A 14,895-nucleotide genomic window follows, 5' to 3' on the forward strand; every position below is an offset into this window, starting at 1 on the left:
TAGGGAGTGGGGTAAGAGTGGGCCCCACTCCCCTCTCACACGGAGTTGGAGCTCGGTGCTCTCCTTCGGTGAATGCATCGTTTTTGTTTTCTTTTTTTTTTTAAATTCATGTTTTTTTGATAAAGAGAGAATTGTATTGCTCATGTAGAAGTAATATTAAAGTCTCTTGCAAGGAGACAACATGTTTATACAGAAAATTTATTTAAAAGGTTTAGGCTTGTAGCTGTTTCTCTAACAGATTTTGCAACTGCATCAGCCACTCTGTTATCGTCTCTACTGACATAAGAAACAACTGCATCAGCCACCTTGTTATCATCCCTACTGACATAAAAAAATTCACAATGAATAAAACTTGAGCTTAAATTCTTTGTTTGCTTCAGAATGTTACTGTTTTGCCACTGAATTAGAAGTTCATTATTTGTGATTGATTGAACAACCAGTTTTGCATCAGCTTCTATGTGAATTCTCGTAAATTGTTTCTCCCTAGCCCACGTCAAAGCTTCACGTATAGCCATTCATTCTCCGGTTTCTGGACTTAGAACTCCACCTGCGTAGAATCCTTTGATCCATTCACAAATTCCTGCATGAACACGTAGGAGATGTGTATCCCTTCACAAATTCCTACAGATGAAATCAGGTAAAAAGAAATCGATTTTTCGACGTGCGACGTAGCGATAACATACTACAATTAGTCGGGGACTACTAATAGTCTCAAATCTTAAAAAAAAAAAAACTAAACTAGATCTTGTTAGTCAATCCCATTGTGATTCAATCGCAGACCATATTTGGGTATAGTCCATCATTTTGGTCGTTATTGTGATACTCTTAGATTACCATGATACATTTTTTCTTTTTAATATATACCTAAATATTTTGTAAATAAAAATTGTTTATCTTGTTCCAAAATAAAAGGTCAAAACACCCACAGGCAAAGGTATTCTACTGCCCCACAAGATTATGAATTTCATTAAAATTGCGTATAGTGTCTGGGTAATTTTGGAATTTTGTGGGTACAAATTTTGCGTAATAGGATTAATAATTTGACTGACAATGGGGCTAAGTGTAAATTTTGTCCAGAAAATTTTGTTTGGCCTTATGACGGTTGAGTCTTGGTTTTGTCCCTGTAAATGTGGGTTAGAAAATTTCATAGAAATTACCAATTGATTGATCTTGTAGCGAGGATTATCTTTTTTTTATATATATAAATCTGGTGACTCCTCGAATAACCTTTTATAACAATTTAAAAACAAAAATTATCACTAGTTGACGTAATTAGTAATATAAATCATTTAAGTTTATACTTAATTTTCGATTATTATGCAATTATATATAAAATATTGTCAAGAATTTACGTCAAAAAATACGCTCTCAAATATGATATTATCTCAATTTTGTACCAGTGGGTTTCAGATAACGTATTTACAAATACATTTATAAAATGTTTAACCATTTCTAAGGGTGGATCTACTTACATTTTGGACATCGTGATTTGTATAATGCCTAAACTGTAAAAAGATTCGAAGCTAATATTTTAGCGATATATTCCTCTTACAAAATTCTATATACCTATCCGAAAAAGAGGGGTCTAACAAACACACCCAATATTTCGCTTAGCAATCTGTATGGACAAACTCCAATATACTTTCGAGAGAATCAACTAGACAGTCAGACTCAATCTCAAGAAAAGTACATCCAAGAGTTGTATCTCAATTTCTCATTCAATCTGCAATCAAACAAATACGAATTTTCGAGCCCGATCGGATATAAGAGAAATAACTTGAACGGTACAAAAGACCAATATTCAAGGATCAATCAATAACCAAAGGTTGGATTTACCAATTGATCGATTCAACGCAAAACCTGTGATATTTCAATTATATAACAAAATATAATGCAAAAAATAAATAACACAGACACCAGAAGTTTTGTTAACGAGGAAACCGCAAATGTAGAAAAATCCCAGGACCTAGTCCAGATTTCAACACCACACTGTATTAAGCCGCTACAGACACTAGCCTACTCCGAGTTAACTTCGAACTGGAATATAGTTGAGCCCTAATCAATCTCACACTGATCAAGGTACAGTTGTGTTCCTTACGCCTCTTGAACCACGCTGGATACTACGCACTTGATTCCCTTAGCTGATATCACCCACAACTAAGAGTTTCTACGACCCAAAGTCGAAGACTTGATAAACAAATTTCTATCACACAGAAAAGTCTATTGTATAGATAAATTTGTCTCCCACAAATATACCTATGAGTTTTGTTCCGTCTTTTGATAAATCAAGGTGAACAGGAACCAATTGATAAACTAGACTTATATTCCCGAAGAACAGCCTATATTATCAATCACCTTACAATAATCTTAATCGATTAACGAAACAACATATTGTGGAATCACAAACGATGAGACGAAGATGTTTGTGACTACTTTTTAATCTTGCCTATCGGAGAGTAAATCTCAAGCAGATCTTAAAGAAGATGCTACTCAATCACGATAGAAAACAACAAGATCAGAACACGTAACTACAGAGAAAATAGTTGGGTCTGGCTTCACAATCCCAATGAAGTCTTTAAGTCGTTAACCTACAGGGTTTCGTGAAAAACCTAAGGTTAAAGGAGAATCGACTCTAGTCGCATCTACCATCACATAAGAGGTGTGGGGATTAGGTTTCCCAGTTGCTAGAGTTATCCTTTATATAATCTTCAAATCAAGGTTTGCATTCAATGTTACCTTGGTAACAAAGCATTCAATATTCACCGTTAGATGAAAACCTAATTAGATTCAAGCTAATATCTTTCAACCGTTAGATTGAACTTAGTTTGTTATACACAAATGAAATGTACCATCATTTAGATAAAGGTAACCTTACCTAAACATGTACAATTAGTCGGTTCAACAATAGTTAACCAATGGTTAGCCATATGAGCACTTTCATACCAACCTCATTCGTCTTTATCATAACTAGTTCAAATGACTCAAATGAAACTAGTTAGAGAGTTATTCACTTGTTTATATTCTCATAGAAATATACAAGACACAATTGAAGCAAAATCGGTTTTGATTCACTCGAATCATTTCATGAACATTATAGCCATGGTTTGCGGAAGATTGCATTCCTTATTATATAAATGTATTAGTTCATGAACAAACCGATTTTAGAACATAACCTACTTAAGTATGCAAACGGGTACGCATACCTAAGTAGCCGGACTGAGTTTGGTTATGCCAGTACGCGTATGGGTACGCATACCATTTACACTTCCAAACTCCAGCAGCAATTCACGGAACTTGAACTTCCGCCAGTACGCGTACGGGTACGCATACTTAGTTTCCGGACTTCCAACAACCAACCAGTACATGTACGGGTACGCATACCATGGTTCCCGGTTTTGGACTTTACACAAATGTGAATACACATTATGTTTATATCAAATCATGGTTACATGTTCTAAACCCTCATTTCAATCATTGAAACATTCTTGGAAGACGACAATAGCTGTCTCACACAAACTATTAGCTTTAAAGCAATTTTCAAGTAATCGAATGATCAATACGAAACATTCCGAGTCTACATCAAATGACTGTCTCACACAAATCATGTAAGATGTTACAAGGCGATTTTCACATGATCATCTTTTGAATTTCGTCAAGAATAAAAGATGAACTTGGTTAAAGCGAAAGCTTACCAATACATATTTTGAGAAATAGATAAGCGAGATAAATTCCGCTCGAAATACCAAATGTGTATATTTGAAGTCTATATAGCAATACGACTTTTTGTCTCAAATAGGAGATAGAGTAGATAGACTTTTGAGTGATAGATGAGTTCAAGTCTCCACATACCTTTTGTTGATGAAGTTTCACAAGTTCCCTTGAGTAGTTCTTCGTATTCATTCGATGAATGCCGCGAAGTCTAAAGCTCAACTACACTTTCTATCCTAATTCGAGACTTAGTTATAAGTAGACTATAAATCAAGGCAACTAAAATTGACAAACAAGCTTGAGATAGCAACGCTTGCGAGTTCGACCGAGCAGTGCTCTAACACTATCAAAATGAGTTCATTCCAAAATACCAATCCTCACTATCTACTAATCATAATTTCAACTGTTGAAAATCAATTGATTTCAACGGTTACTTTTCAAAGTGTTATACGGTGGTGTTATACGTTTCGGAATGTGCTCATTTTGGTGGGTGTATAAAGCTTCGTAAGAGGAACATATCCCCAAAATATCATCTTCAAATCCGATGTCGTTTAATTCTATTTAAAAAAATATCGTTCAAAATGTGAGATAGTGTGAGAATAAAAGTGTGAGTGGATCCGCCCTCAAACTATGGGAATTTCCAAACAACAATTACTTGTTAAATTATGTTTTGGTGAATAATTTTCAATCTCGAAAAGATAATGAATTATTATTAATGAAAAACAAATGAAAATTAATCGATAAACCCAAACCAGAATGAGTTATACATAAAAAATATATACTCCCTCTGTTCCATTTTAGATGTTGTTTTAGGGTTATTTTTTTGTTCCACAATACTTGAAAGTTTTCATATTTTTCCACAAAATTACCAATAACACCCTAAATTTTTTTCTTGGAACTATAAGTTTTTTTTAATGCACTAATAGCAATTTCTTAAGGGTATAGATAGATGGAAAATCTTCATATCTCTCTCCATTTCTTAATCTGCGTGAAAACTCCAAAAACATCATCTAGGAGTATGGTTTTAGTCAAATGATCTACTATGCAAAACAAAGCTTGTCTAAGTTTCGCAAGATAAAGAGAGACCAAGATTTATATAAGAAGAAGATAAATTAACAACTATGGTTTGCTCAATCCAAGATTTATAAGTTGCGTTTGTGATTGAATGTTAAAAATACGTCCAACGGTTTCTAATTTATATATTATGTTAGTAGTGTCTCATCAACCTTTAATAATAAATGTGTTATTGATATTTCATAATATATTTCATTAATTAATCTAATAAATATATTTTCATTAATTAAATAATAAATTTATCTGATATTTAACTATGACATTAATGGTGGGTGTGATGGTGGTGGGTGTTGGTGAGTGGTGGAGGGGTGACGTTAATGGTGGTGGTGACGTTAATGGTGGTGGAAGAAATAGCGGTAGTGGGGTGAGAAAGGTGTCCAACTATAGATAAATTATTTAGTCACCCTTGGTTAGTTGTTTTTTTCTTCTTTTTTTATTTGATTTTAGTTTTTAATTTCATTTTTAAATGTGTTTTTAGAATTTTTAAGATAATTAGAATAATTTTCAATGGCCAGATTTGTCAAGGGAGAAAATAAATTAATGGTTGTGACTTGCAAAATAAAATTGATTCACTTTCTCATATCTCTCTCCATTCCTCTTTTTTATCATGATGTCCATTTCTGCCATTTCTATCGACTTTATGTGACTACGCATGCCTAAAAAAGAGATCATGGGAATAGGTAAAGAGAGGTGATAAAGAGACAAGAAATGAAATGGATGAAGAATTACATATTATTCAACTTTAGGAAAATCAATAAACACAAATCTATGTAAATTTGGAACAATTTATATCACCAAAGAGAAAAAAATTAACTCTAAAGCTAATAGATTTTGCAAGATTAATCTAATTGAATTTGAAGTAACTTTGGTCCTTTGATGATTATTTTTTTATTTTTAAAATAGACTAATTACTTTGTTTTGAAGTAGTGAACGAAGTAATGTTCTACTGCCATAAAATTAGCTATAAGATTAATAATGTTGAGGAGTTTGTGTTTTATGACAAGTCATAAAACTATACTATATTTGTCATGTAGTGTAAAGACAAGTTGGATAACCAACTCCTCGACATATCTTCTTATTATTAACACAAACACACTATATTGATTTTCCGCAAAGTTACGGTATATGTAAATCGAGGGATATATTTGAACACATATCCTTGTATGTGCCATTATGACACGGGTTAAGCCCTAATCAATTTGCATTTTGCAGTAAAACATTCCTTGTGTCTGGGCTTGATATGTATAGTGTTTGAGTGTGAACACTGTTTATAGATCAGATTTAATATAATATACGTAAAATTTAAACTAATTGATTAAGCTAATTAATTTAAGAATAACGTGCAACTAGTTAGAATTCGTATAAAAGGGAAAGTAGTGCACCAGGTAAAAGTGTAAAACTGCACACAACCTCATATTTTAAGATAAACAATGCCCGTTTGGAAGATCAAATTTGACATCTTTTTAGAAAAGACACGATCATACAAAGAACAGGTGCCAGCAGTCCCGCAATGACATAGTTTTCACAAATATATAACCACGTCTTATGACTTCAATTTTTTGCAGGGGACGGATCTCAACAAATTGTGAGCGCAGATGTCAACCAAGCTAGTTAATAAGGCGTTTTAGATGTGAAAACAATTCGTTTTTATTTGTGTTTTTTTCTTTTGAAGCACGTCGTTACTTGCGTTGGAAATGAGGGTATGAGCAACTCTTATAGTATGGATGCTAATATTCCTACAACTAAATAATTATCCCGATATATGTTTAGAAAATTAGAGATTTCTGAAGACTTTTCTCATTACGAAAGTCTATATACTTCGTGCATTTCTTTGTAGGATCTCGTTTATGGGTCATAAAAAAAGAAGGAAAAAAAAAGAGGTTCTTAAACCCGATTAGCTCGGGATTTATAGAAATTATCCGAGGCTTATCACTAGAAAATAAAATGAGACATTTTGAAGTAAAATGAAAACTCCCATAGCTAACTATTTTTCTTAATGACTGATTTATCATTGATTAATTGGTGTTAATTCGAGTGATTAATAGATGTTTAATCTTGTTTATCTAGAAATCAACTAATATTAATTCATCATCAAAACATTAAAAAAAAGTTGATTTTTTTGAAAAAAATCAGCCAAAAAAGCTCATGCACTCATAACCGATTATGGATTGATGTTCTGTATTCACGAAAAACACCCAGAATTGGTGCGTATTACATATTACATATCCCGACTGTGAGAAACGGGCATTGTAAGTGTACATATAGATCAATTATTTCATGCTTTCATAAACAAAACATTCATTCATAGTTTTGGGAAATAAACAGATTACATACTTTAAGAAATTAGCGCATTACATAGGACAACTTAGTTTGTGTATTCTTGAATCTCGCACATTAATACATCGTTGAGCCTCCGGGATGTTTGTTCAACATATCATATTCCCTCGCGTGCATGGACCGTCGTTCACCGTTACGTATTCTCCATAGGCTATTGAAACGTTCGACCTGAGATTAAATAAATTACATTTTAGTATGCAAAATTCAAAAGATGATAAAGGGATAAACATGTCGAATTACCCGGTTTCTCTCTACGGGAAGCTTTGGTATGATTTTTGGTAACCATTCTTATAATTTTACGGAACTCTCGCATATCTCGTTTGATGTATACGAATCGAAACTCTAAGTCTCTCCATCTTCGGTTTTTGGGGTTCCAAGTGTGTTCATAATAGAACTCTTTGACTCTCTTCCAAAACATTGAATATAGTTCATTCCGACTTAGTAGTGGCTAAAAGTTGCAAGTTTGTGGGAAAATGTCCTCAGGAAAGAGGTTGTCCTTATATGGATGAAGACTCAATGGCTAAATATTTTGAAATCAATTCAAACAAACAACATATAAATAGGTCAACATAGACCAATTAACGCCTTGCAAATTCATATGAAAACTGTCTTGGCACAATCGGTTTATAAGAAATTACAGAAAAAGTGGCAGTTTTGCTTATAAGAATCGGTTTATATGCTTTACCAGATATACTGATTCTGGTAGACTGTCAAAATTCATATAAAAACTGTCTTGAAACAATCGGTTTATACGAATGCCCATGTAATGCGATTCTTGTCGAAAACTTACAGAAAAGGTGGGACTTTTGCGAATCGGATTGCATGTTTTACCACATAGACCATGTCTTGTAGACTTTCAAAATTTTGGTAATTTTTTTCTCAAAATCAGTGGATATAGATGTTACACATAGACCAATTATGGAACGTGACAAAAAAAGGTAATGAATTTTCAGAATCGGTCAATGTTGTAAATAATAGATTCTGATCTTGAACTTGTAATTCTGAAGAAAAGATACAATCGGTTTTTATGAAGGCATACGTAAACCAATTTCAACCAAAAAAACAGTTAGAGTTCATTCATTTGTGGCCCAAATTGTAGTTATTTTATTGCGTATTAAGCAAACATATCAGTTTTAAACTCAACTAAATTCATTATAGACTAACGAAAATAACATAACATAATTCGAACAAATATAAGTTCAAGACATAAATTTTGACTCCGTAATTATCCATATACTTAAAGACGTAAGTTTTGAAAACAAATAAACCATCCATTCATTATCTTCATCACCATCAACATCCCGACTACGACCGCGACCATGACCACCTCGGCCTCCTTTTGAAGGTCCTTGTTTTTCGGTGCTTGATTCACCCCGACCGCTCTTTGTCCCTTTTTTTTATTATCCTTTTCTTCCTTTTCCGGGTTATTTTGTTTTTGGTACTTAGGATTTTTCCAACTTTAGTGTTTGGTCCAACATTTGTCCAGGTTGGTGTTTGTTACCTGGAAAAGACGTTGTCCCGAGTTGACTATGTTAAATATTGACTTCTGTTTATTAATTACAAAAAAAAAAAAAAATCTAATAGCTAAACAAATTTACTGTTGTACCCTTAATTTCACTAATATTTACATCATGATATAACTCCCCTTCACCATTTTCTCTATCTCCGATTATAAAATCTAACTTTCCTTCACCATCTTTTCAAGCGCCCAAATTTCCTACTTTCTATTCAACTAGGCATAAACCCCATGAAAATTGTTACAGATCTAACCACCATTAATATCAAATCTTTGGAAATATAATCCAGGGTACCAACCTTCTCCCAATTGATTTTTTGAATCAATTTCACCGAATTCAAATTCATCTCACCCATTTTCAGACTAAAAAAACATCAATTCTTTATCGTCATTCAACCATTCGATCATTCATACATTGAAAACCCTAGAACCACTAGAGCATCTTTACTTCCTTGTTGCAAAATCAGAATTAATTCACAAAAAATCCAGATTCATCTTTCATTGATGTAAACCCTAATTTCAATCCACTGATAGAAAACCCCAAAATTCAGACCATATCAACAAATGCCAATTGCATCCCGATCAAGACCAATTCACGGTAAACACAACTACTAACTACTCCTTCACTATCTCACGAACTGGCAGTCTGACCCAATATGAACTTCACACGAAAACCAAAATTCACAAAGACCCAACTTCCATGCCAGAAATCCCCTAATTTAAATTGAAGCAGAAACTAATCAAATTCAAACTTAAATTTCGGAAAAAAACAATATAAGATTGAAATTGATTTCATGTATTTACGGTTTCCACGACCCATGACTTCGATTCATCGATGGATACCTTCAATAGTTCTTCGGTATTTGTCTGTGGTTTCGTCTTTTTATCTTCACGAACTAAATAAGCTCAAATAAAAACACAAACCCTAGCTATATCTCGAACATGATCACGAAGAGATCTGTATTACTGAAAAATCCTAATAATCGATGTGATTTTTGTCTGGTCTTTTTTTTCTTCTTTGTTTGGGAAGATGGAGAGAAGAAAATAGAACCATAAAGAGAAGAAGAGGATAAATTAATAGCCCCCGGATCCATTATCGAGATGCTTTTGGTGTAAGATTATAACATGTGTTTGGATACTTATCGTTGGTTTAATAGTGACATCATAGCCGTTAGATGCTAAGCCCACATCAGGGATATGTTTGTTAACTCATATAATTTATTTTATTAAATTAATTAAAATCAAGTCAATAACAGTCAACTCGGGTCAAGGTCTTTTCCAGGTAATAAACGCCAAACTGGACAAAAGTTAGACCAAACACTAAAGTTGGAAAAAACCTAAGTACCAAACCAAAATAACCCACATTTTCCTCGTCTTTTCCGCCTCTCCAAAGGATGCACCAGTGATGTGTTGTAAGAAGTGGTAAAAATAAGTTCGATTCTCAGACTTCTAAAGATTTGATTCTAGATTTAAATTCTAAGACTAAAAGTAGCAAATTCAATTAAAAGTTTGTATCAAGAGTTGAAAAAGCGGGGGTCTAACAACCACACCCAATATTTTGTTTAGGCAATCTGTATGGACTAACTCCAATATACTTCCAAGAGAATCAACTAGACAGTCATACTCAATCAAGGAAAATACATCCAAGAGTTATATCTCTATTTCTCAATGTAAATAGCAAATCAAACAGATAGAAATCCGCGAGCCTGATTATTATGAGAAACAACTTGAACGGTACCAAAGATCAATGTTCAAGTGCCAATCAATTTATATCAACAACCAAATGTTGAATTATCTAATTGATTGAACTACGTACAACCTGTGATATTTCAATTATATACTACCTCCGTCTCTAAAAAATAGTGCGCAAAAGAAATAACACAGACACCAGAAATTTTGTTAACAAGGAAATCGCAAATGCAGGAAAAACCCCGGGACCTAGTATCGATTTGAACACCACACTGTATTAAGCCGTTACAGACTCTAGCCTACTACAAGTTAACTTCGGACTGGAATGTAGTTGAGCCCTAACCAATCTCACACTAATTAAGGTACATTCGCGTTCCTTACGCCTCTGAATCCCAGCAGGACTCTACGCACTTGATTCCCTTAGCTGATCTCACCCACAACTAAGAGTTGCTACGACCCAAAGTCGAAGACTTGATAAACAAATTTGTCTCACACAAAAGAGTCTATTGAATAGATAAATCTGTCTCCCACAGAAATACCTACGAGTTTTTGTTCCGTCTTTAGATAAATCAAGGTGAACAGGAACTAACTGATACACCATACTTATATTCCCGAAGAACATCCTAGTCATATAAATCACATCACAATGATCTTAACCATATGGAAGTAGAACAAGATATTTAATGAATCACAAACGATGAGACGAAGATGTTTGTGACTACTTTTTATCTTACCTATCGAAGATTGAATCTCGAGAAAATCTTAGAGAAGATAGTACTCAATAGGATAGAACAAAGTAAGATCAGAACACATAACTACATAGAATGAGAGAATATAGTTGGGTCTGGCTTCAGAATCCCAATGAAGTCTTTAAGTCGTTAACCTATAATGGATTTAGAAAAACTTAGGATAAAGGAGAATCGACTCTAGTCACAACTATCATCACACATGAGGTGTGGGGATTAGGTTTCCCAATTGCTAGAGTTCTCCCTTATATAGTCTTCAAATCAGGGTTTGCAATCAATGTTACCTTGGTAACAAAACATTCAATATTCACCGTTAGATGAAAACCTGATTAGATTCAAGCTAATATCTTTCAACCATTAGATAGAACTTAGCTTGTTATACACAAATGAAATGTTACTTCATTTAGATATGGGTAACCGTACCTAAACGTGTACACTTAGTTGGATCAACAATAGTTAACCGAAGTTAGCCATATGAACACTTTCATATCAACCTTGTTCATCTCAATCATAAATAGTTCAAATGACTCAAATGAAACTAGTTATAGAGTTGTTCAATTGTTTATATTCTCATAGAAGTATACAAGACACAATTGAAGCAAAATCGATTTTGATTCACTCGAATCAATTCATGAACATTATAGCCACGGTTTGCAAAAGATTGCATTCCTTAATATATAAATGTATTTGTTCCTGAACAAACCGATTTCAGAACTTAACCCACTCAAGTATGCAAACATGTACGCATACCTAAGTAGCCAGACTTGGTTTGGGTTCGCCAGTATGTGAATGGATACGCATACTATCATATACAACCAAACTCAGTTTAATTCCCAGACTTGAACTGTTAAGCAGGTACACATACGGGTATGCATACTAAGTTCACGGACTTCAACTATCAAACTAGTATGCATACGGGTATGCATACTATGGTTCCCGGACTTGGAATAACTTGCCACAGTTAGCATACAAGTACACATACTGTGCTATATCCAATCAATGGTTTATTTTTCTAAACTCCATTTTAATCATTGAAACATTCTTGGAAGACGGGAATAGCTGTCTCACACAAACTATTAGCTTCAAAGCAATTTTCAAGTGATCAATAGATCAATACGAAACATTTCGAGTCTACATCAAATGACTGTCTCACACAAATCATGTAAGATGTTACCAGGCGATTTTCACATAATCATCTTTTGACTTTCGTCAATAATAAAGATGAACTTGGTTAAAGCGAAATTTTACTAACACATATTTCGAGAAATATGTAAGCGAGTTAAACTCAGCTCGAAATATCAAATGTGTATAAAGTAAAGTCTATATAGCTATACTACTTTTGTCTCAATAGGAGATAAAATAAAAATAGACTTCTTAGTGATAGATGAGTTCAAGTCTCCACACATATTTTGTTGATGAAGTTCCACAAGCTCTCCTTAGTAATTCTTCGTCTTCAATCGATGAACGCCGTGAAGTATAAAGCTCAACTACACATTCTATTATAATCCGAGGCATAGCTATAAGTAGACTAGAAATCAAGACTTATAGTTTTGACAACTAAACTTGACAAACAAGCTTGAGATAGCAATGCTTGCGATTTCGACCGAGCAGTGCTCTAACAATCTTCCTCTTTGTCAATTTTAGTGACAAAACTATCAATACATATGGATTACAAAATAAATAAACTTTGTAGCTTCTCATCCGAATACTTGATTTCCTTGGTTATTCAACATTACTCGAAATCTTCGCCACTTCCAAGTACTCTAGTGATTCTAACGTGTTCAACTCAGCATCATAGTTGTTGAAGATTTGTAGCCATAACAATAAGAAAACAATTGTTCTCAATTATCGTTATATAGCGTCATAGTATTATTACAGAGCATGAAAGTTCAATTGTATTACAACTTTGAAAATAATACAATAGTTTTCAATTTTATCACTCCCCCTTAGTCAATACTTCATCTCACAATGAAAATCCGTAGCCATAGTTGTTGAAGATCCGTAGCCATAACTATAAGAAAACAATTGTTCTGAATTATTGTTATACAGTGTCATAGTATTATTACACAACATCAAAGTTCAACTGTATCACAACTTTGACAATAATACTATGGTGATATGTATCACTCCCCCTTAGCCAATACTTCATTTCACAATGAAAACCACTACCCCTTACATAATGATCCGTAAACCATATATATTTGTAGTGTGAACTACACAATAATTCTCCCCATTTTTGTTAATATAAATTGGCAAAGGCACGAAAACTAGCGGGATCATAATGAAATTCTATAAGAGATACTTCATGACTAAAAGAGAACATACCAACTTTGTTTCGATGATTTCACATAGTCGAAACTTAGTGTATTCATCAAGGAGTTTATAAAGATACAAGAAAGCCCATACAATATTCCTCAGCCGTACTCCCCACAAAGATTTGGCAATTAAGCACAAGTTCAATTAAGAACTCTCCTCTATAAAATGTCATTCCCGAAAAAACAACAAGAGCGACCTTACTTTTACAAGAATATAAGGATTTCTTTGGACATTAACAAATCACATGAAACATGAATTTGTATCCAGAAAACTCAATTAAATTAACCACAAGAGAACCCTTGATTAATTTAATCGGAAATTCTCAACATAAGAGAACTTACGGAGCCATACAGTACTTTCACATAGAAGTGGATCAGGGAAAGATCAATATTGCGGAATATACAAAGATTCATTCTATTTTTCATCGATATTTGCATAATGACACAATAGACTTAATCTTTGACATCAAAAGTTCATTCTATTTTCCATCAATATTTGCATAATGACATAATATTAATTTTTGACATATATAGGAAAATCATAGTTCATGGATGTAAACACACATATCCCATAACATTATTTGCAATATATAAAACAAATAAAGATTAATACTGCAAAATCATCTTCCAAATAAACTTTAGAATTTAAATAAATAAATCTAAAAACATTGCAAGATGAAAATTGTTGGCAATAGCAATGTGTAATCACAATATAGGCTATTCCAAACCCTAGTTATCCTTCTTAAAACACAAGAATAAATTCTCATAAGAAGTTTCCTAGACAAAATCAAGTTTCTTTGTAACTTCATACCTTTGAAAGGCTCCATCATAAAAGGTATCACTGATATCCTTGATTCTTTTGACCATAGAGACTCTATGTTCATGAGTTATGTTAGAGCATAGCTCGGTTGAACCCACCAAGCGTTGGTATGTCAAGTTTGATTGTCATATTTTAGTGAGCCAAAACTCATTTAAGAGTCGCTTGATTATGTACTAGAGTAAACGTCGTATAGGTTAGCTTGAAAGTATTAGGATATGAGACATTACAAGTATTGCGAAGACTTGAATAAGTGAAGAAGTAAAGAGCTACAACGACAACATCATCCTTCCACTTGAGGTCAGGGATATTTATTTGACTTGAACTGTTTCATTCCCTAAACGTATCTTTCAAGTCGTGCATATTGAAAACAAAACTTCGAAGCATGAATGATTATTCTCTAATTAGACATAGTATTAAGGAATACAATACGAGGTTTATTTCTTAACCATTAAACTTTGTAGATAAGACATCGACATAATCGTTTGAATGCTATTGTGATTATGTATGGGTATAAGGTGAAGATTTCATCCTAAGAAACAATGTTTTACATTTGTTTTAAGGAAGTAAATTCATGAACTTGTTTTGTGAATCGAAAGAGAAATCCCCAGGCATTATTGGTATTGTTATTCATTGCATATATTTTGAACTACCAATATGTGTGATTAATATAACCGCTCATGACTTGTTTAT

Source organism: Papaver somniferum, chromosome 5 (genome assembly GCF_003573695.1).
Source record: "Papaver somniferum cultivar HN1 chromosome 5, ASM357369v1, whole genome shotgun sequence".
NCBI classification, from domain to species: domain Eukaryota; kingdom Viridiplantae; phylum Streptophyta; class Magnoliopsida; order Ranunculales; family Papaveraceae; genus Papaver; species Papaver somniferum.